The sequence below is a fragment of the Eptesicus fuscus genome, chromosome 3 (genome assembly GCF_027574615.1).
Source record: "Eptesicus fuscus isolate TK198812 chromosome 3, DD_ASM_mEF_20220401, whole genome shotgun sequence".
Classification (NCBI taxonomy): Eukaryota; Metazoa; Chordata; class Mammalia; order Chiroptera; family Vespertilionidae; genus Eptesicus; species Eptesicus fuscus.
Window position 1 is genome coordinate 22152537 of NC_072475.1, and position 15832 is coordinate 22168368.

At 40.1% G+C, this 15832-nt stretch overlaps 1 long non-coding RNA gene across 1 annotated transcript in view; it reads left to right on the forward strand.

The window, feature by feature from the left end:
• LOC129147723 (uncharacterized) overlaps nucleotides 1–15015 on the forward strand; it is a 48984-nt gene extending 33969 nt beyond the window's left edge. Inside the window, exons 2-3 of the long non-coding RNA XR_008554993.1 lie at nucleotides 14612–14780; nucleotides 14987–15015. This is a non-coding gene — a long non-coding RNA (uncharacterized LOC129147723). The remainder of the gene's footprint in view (nucleotides 1–14611; nucleotides 14781–14986) is intronic.
• The last annotated feature ends 817 nt before the right edge of the window (nucleotides 15016–15832 follow it).

Consider the following 15832-nt stretch of genomic DNA (forward strand, 5'->3'; position numbering starts at 1 on the left):
GAGGGCACGGGGACCTGCCTACTTTGTGCTCCAGCCCTGGAGTGCGCTGCAAGGACTGTGGAGCCTCCCATATGCTGCAGAGATGTCTGGCAGCGACTCGGACCAGGGCACCCAAAGTTTGCATAAGTAGCTAAGCCCAGAAGAAACAGTTACTTGCAAGTGGGAAGACCTTACCAGGGACACCTAAATACAGTGAAATGAGGCCCCGAAGAGGCAACGGTATCCAGCATGTGTCTTGTGATATTGGTCGTGATTATTTTTTTAAATATATTTTTTATTGATTTCAGAGAGGAAAGGAGAGAGAAAGAGAGATAGAAACATCAATGATGAGAGAGAAGCATTGATTGGTTGCCTCCTGCACACCCCACCCTGGGGATCGAGCCCACAACCTAGGCACGTGCCCTGACCTGACCGGGAATCGAACCATGACCTCCTGGTTCACAGGTTGACAACTCAACCACTGAGCCATACTGGCTGGGCATCATGATTATTCATGAACAGAGCTGAGGGCTCCTGAAAATCATTGAATAGAACTTTGTGGGGGAAAGGGTGGACATACTGCACATGTAGGCACCACAAATATCTTATAAACCATGATGCTGATGGTTCTGCAAGAACAGGTGGGAGGCAAGACTGTCATTCCTTGTGTGACCCTCTTTTAATCCTAGGCTGGGTGGGCCTGAGGTCCCATGGTTTAGCATATAGAACCCAGGACTGTATAAATGACAGGCACAAAAGAAAAGGAAGAATTTGTCGATAGTATCCGAATGAGGCAACACTTTCCTGGGAACTTTATATCTGGGACTTCTACCTTTTTCAATGTGGTGTCCAAACCCGATTTAAGCCTAAGGAAGGGACCTGTGAGGCAAATATTCTAAATTGGCTTGTGTTTTGTTTTTTTTTAACCAACAGTTGGCAGCTAATTTTTCAATGGCTGTGCCTTCACTGATGTAGCATCAGTCCTACAGAAACTCATATTGGCAAATAAAAGACATAACATTCTAACTTAGAACCTACATCCTGGAGAAGTCAGATGTCTAACATCAAAAGAGGATGTGGTCTTAGTTTTGTCTGGGAGCAGTTTCCAATAAAAGGGGATTAAAGCATGTTCCGAAGAAGAGCACCCTCCCAGTGCCCTCTGGCTCTACAAACCCCATGCGAAGGAGCACGCAGAGGGAAGGGGCCTTGGCCCGCTGCCCCAGGGAAGGACACCGAGGCTGCCTCTTTCTGAGTTCTGGGTTCATGTCCTTCTGCTACCCGGCACCAAGAGGCCACAGCGCGTCACCTTCAAAGTGTTTCCTCAGTTGACAGTGCCAGTGCTGCTGACGATTTTCCCTCTAGTCCTGCACATACAGATTGGCCTCTTTGTTAGCGTCTCCTCTGCATTCACTCCTGGACATCTCCTGCCCTCTCTGTTTGGTTGGCCATGTGTGTTAAGTAAAATCCCTGCCATTTACTTTGATCAGCTTCAAGTGTTCCTCTCAGGGAGGAAAGGAAAGCCTCTTATTTGACAAGATGAATAGAAAAGAGCAGGGATTGGTTGCATTTAATCAGAGCTTACACAAACCCCAAGCAAAATGAAGCTGAAAATACCCCTTTTGACTGATTCCAAGTCAAGTTCACTTACAGGTTCTGGGCAGCTGCAAATTCCAACCGAGGCCCTTCTCCATGAGCTCGTTCACCAGCTTGCACCTACATAGAAGTAGTTATTGAGAGTTTATTTTCTTTTTGTTAGGATGTAAGAGTCAAAGGACTTAAACTCAAGTCTAGAAACCTCTAGTTCCTGGCTGTGTGACTGAAGATAAATTGCTTAATCTTTCTGAACCTCAAGTTCTGCTTCTGCAAAGTATGGAAATCACTACTGGTTTTATTTCCCTCACAAGATTGCTGTGAGACATAAATAAAGAATGGGTATGTGAGTACTATGATTATAGAGTGCTATATAAAGTTGTTATTATAACAATAATAATAATAATAATAATAATAATAATTAAATTACTGGTTAGAAGCTGTAAGGGACTCAAATATGTACAACTCATGTTTCAGACTCTCAAGGAACTTACCACCTACGAGGAAAGTCAAAGGTATATACAACTGACTATAAGGTATAGCAGAATGTGAACACTGTTGTGGGAGCCCATAGGACTCAGAGACTTGGGGAAGTGGGAAGGTCATGAAAATAGGGCCTGAGGTCCATCCTGGGCCATGGGTAGCACTCAGATGAGGAGAAAGGCACTTCTGCATTGGAGCAGCGTGACTATACGTGTCCAGAATGGTGCCTGAGGAACCACAGGGAGACCTTGGGGCAGGAGCGGAGAGGTTTGACACTGAGGGCCAAGGCCATCAGGAGAAGGCTAGAATCCTAGAACTATAGAAGCCTGGGAAGTGGGAGGTATATAGGATAAGCCACATAGGTCCTAATGTCCCCTCAACAGAGCTTGAGTTGGGATTGAGAGGAAAGTTACTAAGGACAATGAATTTTATCCAAGTGAAGTATCTTGTCCCTACTTGAAAACTTGCCCATATACAGACTTCCTTCCATCAAGCTGATCCTTCGTTGTGTGTCTTTTCCCATTAATGAGAAAGAATGAGCCTTCTCAAGTAATAGCCCACTGCAGTTTTGTGCTTTCTTCATATCCCTCACCAGGTTCAAGCTGAGGAAAGTTTATACTTTAAGGAAAGTCTAAGGTGAAGTGTAAATGTCCTAAAAGTCACAATCTATTGTCTTCTGCGCAGCTTCTAAACAATGCAGGCCAGTCAGTTTCCCTGGCCCACACGTGCTCTTCCGTACTGCGTACTCCATGGTCAAAGGAGGCTTTGCAGCTGTGTTGCAGCTGAGGAGTGAACTGCACTGTGCCCCACAGAAGTGGTATTCTTCTTGTGCTCTGATCTCATTATCTTGCACATCTGCACACAGAACGGCACCCCCACGCTCCAGCTCTCCCTCTGGGCCCATCTCCTACACTGCGGAATATTACTGGGTCCCGCTCTTTGCCCCTCTTTGTAGTGTCATCAGTGGGAAATGTGTTTCCCAAATGTTAACTCACCCAAGGTGATTAGTATGAAATCTAAAAAAGGTGATATTTGTGCGCATTTTAGAGACACCTTACTCATTCATTCCAGAATTGCTTCCTTCCTCCAACACTCATTGTTTATTATCTCTCAGATATTTTGATCTGATTTTCTATTTCTCTCATAAACAACACTTTAATGTTTTAATGTAAATAAAGCTGCTACAAACTCTAAGGTTAACTATTTTCTCCTCATCCAGTTCAAAGATGACCCTTGTGCTCTAATAATTGTATGCTGACTTCCACTAAACACATCTTTTAAAGTTCTCAATAGTTTTCTTAAGTAGTGTTTGATATCTTAAACAGAACTTTCATTACATAATGGGAATTTTAGCTTAGACAATGTGTAGTTTATATAGCCCGAATATCAATTTCCCAGGCTTTGTTTGCTTCCTGTGTTACAAATGTGGTAAATTCAGATCTTTAAAAAAATAATGATCATTTTTAAGTTTATGGTCTGTTCAAATAAAATGCTACAAGAATTATTAAGTGTAAAAGGTGTTTTTTTTATCACAATTTAAATTTTGGGAGCTCTAAATTTTAAATTGAGGAAAATTGTTTTTAGGAAAAATTTTTTCATATGAACCTATAATCTTTACTTCCATGAATTATGTGATTTCCAGAGATATAGATCCATATAGTAAACTGAACAAAGAACATTATAATATCACATAGAAAACGATCACGTATGTGAAATAACATGGTCAAGATTTTATTACAGCTGTCACATATGAAGAACTTACTCTTGAGTGCATATACCCAACATCATCCATGCCCTCATCCCCAAAATGAGTCAATTCATTAAGAAAAAGGGTTAATATCAAAGTAGATATTTAACATCAAATGAATGGTTTTTATCAATCTTTCAGTTGGTAATATCAATTAACATAAAGATTGGATATTTTGTCAGTTAAAATGAAGATAAGATAATTATATTGTTTAATGAAATACTCTGTAACTTGACTGACAGAATCTATCTAAAACATTTTAATTGCCCTTTGAGATGGAAAGTCTCAGCATGGGAGCCCTTCTGTTTTTCATGCTACATGGGGAGCAATAAGAGTTAAGAGTGTAAAATGTTGCTAAGAATGACATTTAGCCTAACAGATCTAGGACAAAGAGTAAAGAAAGAAAGCCTAGAAAGAAGCATTCTGGCTAAAACTACTTCCTGCCAATGATTTGAGAAGCATGTTTTTGAAAGAAATGTTTATCATCTCTAGACTATAAGCTCCGTGAGGCCAATATCTAATTCTATCTTGTTCATTATTACATATCCTGTGATTCATAGAAAAGTGCCTGATGCATGGTTGGTGATAGGTAAACACTTATTGAATGAGTGAATGAAAGAACCTAAACTAACTTTATTGCTGACAAATGTTTGGAGAAGACATATGAAAGTGAGAAATGATAGTGAAATAGATCAGATGAGTTAATAGTCCATGTGCTTTTTCATTCTACAATTACCTATTGAGCTCTCAATTATATGCCATGTGCACTGATGATAGAAAAGGAGGAGATAGAAACACGAACAATTAACCAAATGCAATGTGAAAAGAACTATGATTGGATTTGTAAAATATTTGATGAGAATATACATGAGAAAACTGTTCATCCTGCCTAGGGAGAGAGCTCAGGGACCGTTTCTTAGAAATGATGACTGGTTTGGGTAGTTGGATGAAGAATTAGGTAAGGTGGAGGACCATCAGAATGACGTTGTTGCAGGTAAAAGGAAGAACACAGGCAACGGTGCAAAAGCACAAGAAAACATCGTGAATTATGATACTGTTTGACAATAACATGTGTGAGGTGGAGATTGGGCCCAGAAACACAGACATGAAGCAGATTATAAAGGATATCTCTCATAGGCTACACTACACCCACTACACCTGTGGGTAGTGGTGAGCCTCCAAAGGCTTTTGGGCAAGAAAGATTATGTATGAATGGTGCTTTTAAACTGTAATGTCCAGTTTTGGAAGACTAACTCATAGCAGATCAATCCTTTCATAAAAAACAACTAGAAGAGATATTTAATATTTTCTTTGGACACATTGGAGGGCTACCAAATCACCCAGGATTTGAAGAACTAAGGTTCTCAGAAAGAAGAGAAACCCATTGAGTTTTTCTCTCAAGGTACTTCCAGTTCATAAACATCTTGGATGAAGAGGGAAGAGCAGATGCTAGAAGATGTAGAACCTAAGCTCAGTTTTCAGCAATCTTACAGGGTTGGAGAGACAAGAATTGGAGTTCAGGGATACCAAGGTAGTCAGTCATGATTCCAGAAAGAAGGAAATTGCAGAGAATTAAAAAAAAAAAAAAAAAAAAAGCAATAGTCTAAAATCCTTTTATAGGTTATTTTAATTTGTAAGTTGTGTAGGCAAATAATTTTAAAAGCTGGGAAGAATCACAGACCTAAATGTAAAATACAAATCTATAATGCTTCTAGATGATAACAGGAGAAAATCTAGCTGACTTTATATTTGGCAATGATTTTTTAGATCAATTCCAAAAGCATGATTCACGAAAGAAAAATTTGACAAGTTTCATGACTAAAACGAAAAAAAAGTTATTCTGTGAAAGACACTATTAAGAGAATGAAAAGATAGGCAGATGCTGGAAGAAGATATTTCCAAAACACATATTTGATAAAGGACTGATATCCAAAATATACAAAGAACTTTTAAACTCCACTATAACAAAATAAACAACCCAATTAAAAATTAGGCAAATTACCTTCAGAGACACTTCACCAAAGAAGATATATAGATGGCAAATAAGTATATGAAAATACTATGCTCAATATCATATGTCATTAGGGAATTGCAAATTAAAACAACAATGTCTACATTTATTAGGATGGTAAAAAATCTAAAACACTAACATCAAATGCTGGCCAGAATGTGAAGTAATTGGAACTCTCATCATTCATTGTTGGTGGGAGTGCAAAATGGCTCAACCACATTATAAGAGAGTTAATCAGTTTCTTGAAAAATTAAACATACTCTTACCATCCAGGCCAGAAATAGTACTTCTCACTATTTACCCAACGGAGTTGAAAACTATGTCCACACACAAAAGAACTGTACACAAATGTTTATAGGAGTTAAAAAAAAAAAACTGTCAAGAAAGCAGCAGCTATGCGTCTAACTATCAACTGCCATATAGTGCTAGGGATATAAAAATTGCAAGTGAAGATCTGCTAAATAAGAGGGCTTCATAAAGACTGGGTTTTTGATGGGGATGCTAGGTGGATAAAATGAAGAATAAGCCTAAATCATAAATAGGTTAGGACTTATAAAGACTGAAATCTTTAATTCAGGCCAATCATTTATTGGATTAAAGTTACATGCTTGTACCTTAATGCTTACTAGAAGCTAAGCAAAATTCTCTGGAGGAAGATAATTTTATCCAGGATCTCTATAATTGATCATACCCACTGTCTGGAACTCAATAAAAAATTACCTGGTATGTCAAGGATAAAAACAAAAGGCAAAATAGAAAATAAAAACAAAACCATATGTGATCTGGAATTTAAAAGAACTGTAAAGAAAATGCCAAAATAGAGAATTTTATCAGAGATACAGAATCTATTTTTAAAAGAATTAAATAGACATTCTAAAACTTAAAACCGATAAAGAGAAAATTAGTAATACAAAAATATAAGTTAGCAGAAGTATGCAACTTTAAGAAGCTTGAAGTCTAGAAAATATAGAAAACAGAAGTTGTATGAGACTCACTGAATATATCTAATATACATACAGCTGGAGTCAAATAACAATAACAATTAGAAAGATAATGGCTAGGCAAAAAGATATTCCATGCTTATTGACTGGAAAAATTAATATTGTTAAAATGTTCCTACTGCCCCAAACAATAAACAAATATAATGTAATCACTATCAAAATTCCAATTACATTTTCACAAAAAGAGAGCTAACAGTCGTTAAATTTGTATGGGAACACATTAGACTCTGAATAGCCAGAGGAATCTTGAGAAAAAAAAGAATGAAGCTGAGGCATTAACTTCCTGATTTCAAACTATATTACAAAGCTATAGTAATCAAAACAGTATGGTACAGGCATAAACAGACACATTGACCAATGGGATAGTGAAAGCCCAAAATAAACCCATGCCTGTATAATCAATTAATTTTCATCAAAAAAGCCAAGAATATACATGGGAAAAAGACAGTCTCTTCAATAAAATATCTTCTTTAATGGGATGAAAGAGAAGAAATGTAAATCTAAATCACTGAACAAAGTATCTATACTAATAAAAGGGTAATATGCTAATTAAACCAGATAGACCGGATGTCTTCTGGACAAAGCCACGCTGGAAGGGACCAGGCAGAGGTGGTTAGGGGTGATCAGGCAGGCAGGCAGAGGGGTTAGGGGTGATCAGTCAGGCAGTCAGAGTGGTTAGGGGCAATCAGGCAGGCAGGCAGGTGAGTGGTTAGGAGCCAGCAGTCCCAGATTGTGAGAGGGACTTCCGACTGCCAGTTTAGGCCCGGTGGGATCAGGCCTAAACAGGCAGTCGGACATCCTCAGAGGGGTCCTGGATTGGAGAGGGTGCAGGCCAGGCTGAGGGGACCCCCCTGCACGAATCTTGTGCACCGGGCCTCTAGTTCTTCAATAATAAAGGCCTTCCAGAAAATAGAAGAAGAGGGAATAATTCTAACCTCACTTTATGAAGCCAGCATTACACAAAAAGAAAAACAAGACAATGCCATTACAAGAAAAAAAAACACACAACAGATCTATATTCTTGTGCATATAGATGCAAAAAAACAAATAAAATATTTAAAAACTGAATATAGTGATATATAAAAAGCATAACACCTAAGGGGAATTTACCCCAGGAATACAACTTTGGTTTAACCTTCATAAACAAATTGGTATAATTCACCAGGTTAATGGACCAAAAAACAAAAATGATATGAGCATCTCAAAGAGAGAGAGAGAGAGAGAGAGAGAGAGAAAATACTTATCGAAATCCAAGAGTTATTAAATTCTCAAAAAACTAGAAATAAACAAAAAAATCCTGAAATTATATGATAATTCTTCCTCCTAAAATTAGGATTATTACAATGATGTTCACTGCCATCATTTATATCATCATATTGGACATTATGACCAATTCAGTAAAACAAAAATGATATAAATGACTTATAGAAAGAAAAGGAAGAAGTAAAACCATCTTCATTCCCTTAAACCATGATAGACTATGTAGTAAATCTGAAAATAAAAAAACTGTGGAAAAGCTTTTAGAACTACTCTACAAAACAATGTGAGAACTAGTAAGTAGAAAATTACCATAGTAGCAGAATTCAAGGTCAATGGATAAAAATAAATTATCCCATATAATAAAAGGCTAATTTGCAAATCGACTGAATGGCGGAACGACTGGTCGCTATGATACACACTTACCACAAGGGGGCAGACGCTCAATGCAGGAGCTGCCCCCAGTGGACAGTGTGCTCCCACAGGGGGAGCGCCACTCAGCCAGAAGCCAGGCTCATGGCTGGCAAGTGCATAGCAGTGGCAGGAGCCTCTCCCACCTCCACAGCAGTGCTAAAAATGTCTGACTGATGGCTTAGGCCCGCTCCCACTGGGAGCGGGCCTAAGCCGTCAGTTGGACATCCCTGAGGGCTCCCAGACTACAAGAGGGGGCAGGCCGGGCTGAGGGATGCCCCCCCCACCAAGTTCACAAATTTCATGCACCGGGCCTCTAGTATTTTTATATTAGCAACAAAAAATTAAAATATGAAATTTTAAGAATTCCATTTACAAAAGCATGAAAATTAAAATACTTAAGAATATTTTTTCAAAAATTGTGCAGTAGCTGTACAATGGAGACTATGAAATATTGCCGAGAGAAATTAAAGAAGACAAATAAATAGAAAGCCATACCCTATTCATGGACTAGAATACTTAATATTAAGACATCAATTTTCACAAAATTGATCTATAAATTCAACGCAATACTCCCTCCTCTCAAAAACCCAGGCAGGCCTTTTATATTTTTTCCTGCAGAAATTGTCAAACAGATTTTAAAATTTACACAGAAATACAAAGGGCTTAGAATGGTGCCAAAAATTTTGTTTTAAAAAATTGAATGACTTACACTATCAGATTTCAAGACTTACTATAATGCTGCAGTAAGAAGATAATATGGTATTGGCTTAAGGATAGACATATAGATTGTTGATTTTCAACAAAAATGCCTGGGTAATTCAATAAAGATAGAATAGCTTTTGCAATCAATGGTGTAGAACTAAATTGGATATGTATGTGCAAAAATATAAACCTTGACCTTTACTAAATTTATACAACAATACCTTGACATGAACTAAAAAAAAACAACACAACCCCTTATATGTGAGAGCTAAAACTATAAAACTCATAGAAAATAAAAAGGATGATATTTAATTCAAGTATGCACTTGAATCAAAGGTCAGAGATTTCTTGAATAAGAAACAAAAATATAAACCATAGAAGAAAAACTGATATCGGACTTCATCAAAATTAAGATCTTTCCTCTTCAAATAACACTGTTAAGAAAATGCAAAGGCAGGTTGAAATAAGAAGCTGTATTTGCACTATTCATATTTGATAAAGAACTTATATGCAGAATACATAAAGAAAAACTTACAATGTAATAACAGTAAGAGAAACAATCCAATTTTTAAAATGGTGAAAATGACTTGAACAGATTATTTAACCAAGAAGAAGCACAAATGTCCAATAAACACTTGAAAAATGCTCAGTATCATTAGTCATCAGAGAAATAAATTTAAAATCACAATGAGATGTCACTACATACTCACTAGAATGGCTAAAATTTAAAAGACTAAAAATGTGTTAGCAAGGATGTGAACCAATTGGGATTCTCATACAATGCTAGTAGGATGGCAAAATTGTACAGCAATTTTAGAAAGCAATTTGGCAATTTCTTAGAAAGTGATATATAATTACCATAGAATTCAGAAATCACACTCCCATGATCTTTACCCAAAATAAATAAAAACGTATGTTCATTAAAAAAAAAAAACTTTCATGAGAATATGCATAGCAGTTTTATTCATAATAGCCCCAAACCAGAAACAACCCAAATGTTCATCAGCTTGTGAATGGATAAACATTGCAGTATATCTACACTAATAAAAGAGAAAAATGCTAATTGACCGTACCTTCCCTATGCCCACAGCCAATCAGGAGTGATATGCAAATTAAGCCAACAAAGATGGAGGGTAAATTTGCATATGCAGGAGGGGCGGGCTGTGTCTGACACCACTACAGGGCCCAGTCCACCATGGGGGACCAGGAAGGCCAGGCAGGCAGTGCCTGACGATGCCTGCAGTGTCCAGGCCACCATTAGGACTGGCAGGCCATGTAGGAAGTGCATCATGCTGCACGTGGGGTCCAGGGAGCCATCGCGGACAGGGAAGTCCTGGCCCGCAGGGTCCAGCCTGCCATTGGGGTCGGGCAGGCATGGCGGGCTGCACCTGATGCCGCTGCGTGGTCCAGTTCGCCATCGGGGACTGGGCAGGACAGGCAGACAGTGCCTGAAGCCACCCGAGAGGTCCAGGCAGCTATTGGTAACCAGGCAGGCCTGGCGGGCAGCGCCTAACACTGCCCGCGGGGTCCAGGCCGCCATTGGGACCGGGCAGGCCTGGCAGACAGTGCCTGACACCGCCTGCGGGTTCCAGTCTGCCATCGGGGTTGGGCAGGCCTGGCAGGCAGCGCCTGTTGCCACCTGCAGGGTCCAGGCCACCATCAGGGACCAGGCAGGCCATGTGGGAAGCGCCTGACACTGTCCACGGGGTCCAGGCAGCCATTGGTAACCGGGCAGGCCAGGCGGGCTGAGCCTGACGCTGCCCGCTGGGTCGAGGCCGCCATAGGGACCCAGGTAGGCAGGGGTGGCCAGGGTCTCTGGGATCACTGTCTGTCCCCGGGCCACCTGTGGACAGAGGTGGAGCAGGCCGGGGTTGAACATTTTAATGAAAATGGGATGCCTGTGCCCCAGCCCACCGCGCCCAGTCCCTGGCGAGGAGAGGGCAGTGGGCAGTTAGCAGGCACCAGGGCTTGGAAAGGGAGCACCCTGCAGGCATGCTACCAGGAAGAGGTGCTGAACCATGATGACACAGAGGGCTGGCTGATAGAGGCGCGCAAAGGTGCAGACGAGGCGGCTCTCGCTGGCGCTGAGCTTGAAAAGCGCATCAACAGCCTGATGGACTAAATTGCCTTTCTGAAGAAGGTGCATGAAGAGGAGATAGCCGAGCTGCAGGTGCAGATCCAGTAGCTCAGATCTCCGTGGAGATGGACATGTTCTCTAAGTCCGCCCTCTCTGCAGCGCTCAAGGACATCGGGGCCCAGTAGGAGAAGCTGGCTGCCAAGGACATGCAGAATGCAGAAGAATGGTACAAGAGCTGCTCACCATGCTGACCAAGAGCACTGCCAAGAACACCTATGGGGTGCGCGCCACCAAGGACAAGGTGTCTGAAAGCCGCCGCCTGCTCAAGGCCAAGACCCTGGAGATCAAAGCATGCTGGGGCATGAACTAAGCTCTGGGAAAGCAGCTGTGAGAGCTGGAGGATAAGCAGAACTCCGATGTTAGTGCTATGCAGGACACAATCAACAAATTAGAAAATGAGTTGAGAACTACAAAGAGTGAAATGGCATGATATTTAAAAGAATACCAGAATCTCCTCAATGTGGGTTTGGACATTGACATTGTAGCTTACAGGAAGGTAAGGAGACCCGGCTCAGTTTCACCAGCATGGGAAGCATAGCCAGTGGCTACACCCAGAGTTCCCAGATCTTTGGTCGATCTGCCTAAGGTGGTTTACAGACTAGCTCCTACTTGATGTCCGCTCACTCCTTCCCTTCTTAACACACCAGCTACGTCCAGGAGGAGCAGATCGAGGTGGAGGAGACCATTAGGAAGCTAAGGATGAACCCCCCTCTGAAGGAGAAGCTGAAGAGGAAGAGAAGGAGAAGGAAGTGGCTGATGAAGAGGAAGGAGAGGAAGGGGAAGAAGATGTCAAGGAAGAATATGAGGATGCAAAGGAGGAAGAAGAAGGAGGTGAAGGTGAAGGAGAAGATGCCTGAGAAGCTGAGGACGAGAAGAAAGATGAAGGTGCTGGGGAGGAGCAAGCAACCAAGAAAAGATTGAGCCCCCCTTTCCTCACTTATTTCAGGAATAATCCTCCTGAAACCAGGTCAACCCCGTCACCAACCAAGTGGTTGAGTTCCCAATACTATATGAATTAAGAAGTCAATATATATAACATTCTGAGGTGACTCAGGTTGGACATTAAATGTTGTGCTATGACTTTTCTCCTTATGCAGAGTATCTGTTTGCTTGCAGAGTGGCTTCCTGGCTTGCTGCCAGCCTATGCATGGTCCATGCTTATGAGTTCAGGATCTATGACAATGTGAATAATTCAGATGTTTACAATAAAAACACATGAATACATGAATTCACTGATGTTAATGTTAAACTTCATGAAAAACATAGTCCTTTGAATCTTTGGTGGTTAGAAATTAAAGACCTCAAATCATGTGCAATAAATAGTAAATGAAGTTACACTGAATGACAAAAAAAAAAATACAGTAGGGGCCAGGAAATGTTCAAAGAACTGAGGAACCATTCCCAAATCAGGAAGGGAAGTCACAGGGTGTATATTATTGCTATGAATACAGTATTTTCTACTACTTACACCATATACAATGTAATATATTAGATGCCTTCCTATCGCATGAAGTATGTATTCTCATAGAGTAATACTGGTACATATGTTATAGTTATGGCAGTATATCATATCCTATCTATATTAATAAAAGGGTAATATACTAATTAGACCACGAGACCTTCCAGAAGTCCTTCCAGACAAAGCCATGGTGGCAGGGCTGAGGCAGAGGCAGTTAGGGGTGATCAGGCCAAGAGGGGAGGGCAGTTGGGGGTGATCAGGCTGGAGGGGGGAGCAGTTGGGGGCAAGCAGGCCAGCAGAGGGGACCAGTTGGGGGTGAGCAGGCCGGCAGGGGGGTGCAGTTGGGGGCAATCAGGCCAGCAGGCAGAGTGGTTAGGGGTGATCAAGCAGGTAGGCAGGTGATTGGTTAGGAGCCAGCAGTCCCGGATTGCGAGGGGGTTGTCCAACTGCCAGTTTAGGCCCGATCCCACAGGGGTCTCAGATTGGAGAGGATGCAGGCCAGGCTGAGAGACACACACCCCCGTGCACGAATTTCATGCACCGGGCCACTAGTCTATATATATAAAAGCCTAAGTGACCGAATCACCAAATGACCAAAAGACCAGTCACTATGATGTGCACTGACCACCAGGGGAAGACGCTCAATGCAGGAGCTGCCTCCTGCTGGTCAGTGTGCTCCCACAGCAGGAGCGCTGCTCAGTTGAGCTACAGGTGCCAGGCACAGGGCTCACAGCTGGCGAGAATCACTGCAGCAACCCTTGCCTCTCCTGATAGGGACTGACTGGGCATGAGCCCATGGACAGGTGCAGCAGGGCCGGAATGAGCAGAAGCGGCAGGCAGGAATGGCAGGCAGTGTTGGACTGCTGGTTTCGGCCCAATCCCCGCAGGCCACTCCAAGGGATCCCACCAATGCACATGCACCAGGCCTCTAGTAGAACAATAAAAATAAATGAAGCAGTGATACACATAGCACATTTTTAAAACTACAGATATATAACAATATAAAAAGAAGCAAACTACTGACATATACAACATGATGACTCTCAAAAGCATTATGCTGAGTGAAGGAAGCCAGAACTAAAGACTCTATATGATTCCATATACATGAAATCTTAGAAAAGACAAATTTAAGAGACAGAAAGCAGATCAATGGTTGCTAGGGAGTGGGGTTGTGAGGCAAGGATTGACTGCAAAAAAGCACTAGGGAAATGGGAATGTTTTATATTGTGATCATGGTGGTGGTTACACAAATGCATATTTCTGTCAAGTCTTATTAACGTATACACTTAAAATTGGTGAATTTTGTTATAATATACCTCTATAGTTTGAAAAAAAAGGTGAAATAAAATTAAAAACAAAGAAACAAAAACTGAGATTACATGTCACTACCTCGTCTATTCCTGTTCCTTATTTTCTCCTTTTTTTTTTTTTGTCTTCTTTTTATTAAGCCAGTGTTTCTGTTATTCTATTTCTTTCTCATTGTTTGAGTATTTGTTTTTGGCATTCTTTTACTATGCTTTGAGTGATTATCTTAAAATTACATGTATCCTCACTTAGTATTTTTACATTTCCTGAAAGCAGAACTTTTAAACTCCATTTTCCCATCCCATCTTTTGTGTTTACGTGTTATCATATTTCTTCTGAAGAATTCTCCTTTTGTCTAAAGAACTTCTTTTATGTATTTCATTTAGTATGGGATGTGATATAACTATGCTTCTGATGCATTGGTCAGGGCTCCCCAGAGAAGATGAGATATCTCAGCTCAACAAGACTCAGAATAAAAGGGGGAGCCAGGCAAATTATTCCTTCCTCTTCCTTTTGTTTTATTCAGACCCTCAATGGATTGGATGATGCCTACACACGTTGGCGAGAAGAATCTACTTCACTAAGTTACCAATTCTCATCCTGAAACACCTTCACAGGTACACCCAGAAATAATGTTTAATCTTGCCACCCTGTGATCCAGTCAAATCGATACATAAAAGTAACCATCAGACTTGGTATAAAGTTTTTCATCCTTTGATTTTTCTATCTTTCCTTCTCCTTTTATTTAGCATCTGTCATTTATAATTTACATATACTTACATTTTTATCTAGTCTGAAAATTTTGTCTCTTAATTGGAATATTTGGTGCATTTACATCTGATGTAACTACTGATATAGTTGTGTTTAACTCTACCATTTCCCATTTGTTTTCTCTTTGTAGCCCTGGCCAGCTAGCCCAGTTGGTTAGATCATCACTCTGATATATCAAGTTTGTGGATTTGAACCCTGGTCAAGGTGCATACAAAAATCAACCAATGAATGCATAAATAAGTGGAACAACAAATTGATGTCTTTCTCTCAAATAAATGAAAAAAATTTAAAGCATAGTTATATTAATATAAGATAAATGTGAGAGCATTTCTAAAGATACAAAGGAGTATCATAATGACGAAAGGGTCAATTAACAATATTTTGTTGTTGTTGTTGTAGTTAGAAATTGACAAGCTACTTTTTTATTTTATTTGACAATGCAAAGGGCAAAGAATAGTCGAAATAACCCTGACAAAGAAAAAAATGTTGGAATTCTTATATTACTAAATATCAAGATATTATAAAGATGCTATAATTAAGAGTTTGTGAAATTGGCCACACATGTGAAGACAAGATAAATAGATACATGGGACAGAATATATTGTCTAGAAGATGACCATACATTTATGGTCATTTGACTTACAATGAGGGTAACAATAAGTGCGTGTGGAAAGAATCATCTTTCCAAAAATAGTACTAGGCCAATTGATATTCATATGGAAAAAAAAATAAATCTTGAGAGCTATATCATATAATACTCAAAAATCAATTCCAGATGAATTCTAGATTTAAATGTGAAATGTAAAACAATAAAACTTTCAGAGATGGAACACAAAAGTAGTATCTTTATGATCTGGGAAAGACAAGACTTCTTGAATGGGACACTAAAAGCACTAACCATTTTTAAAAGATTGATACATTGCATAACATTAAAATTAAGAACTTTTATTCACAAATGACATCACTAAAAATGTGA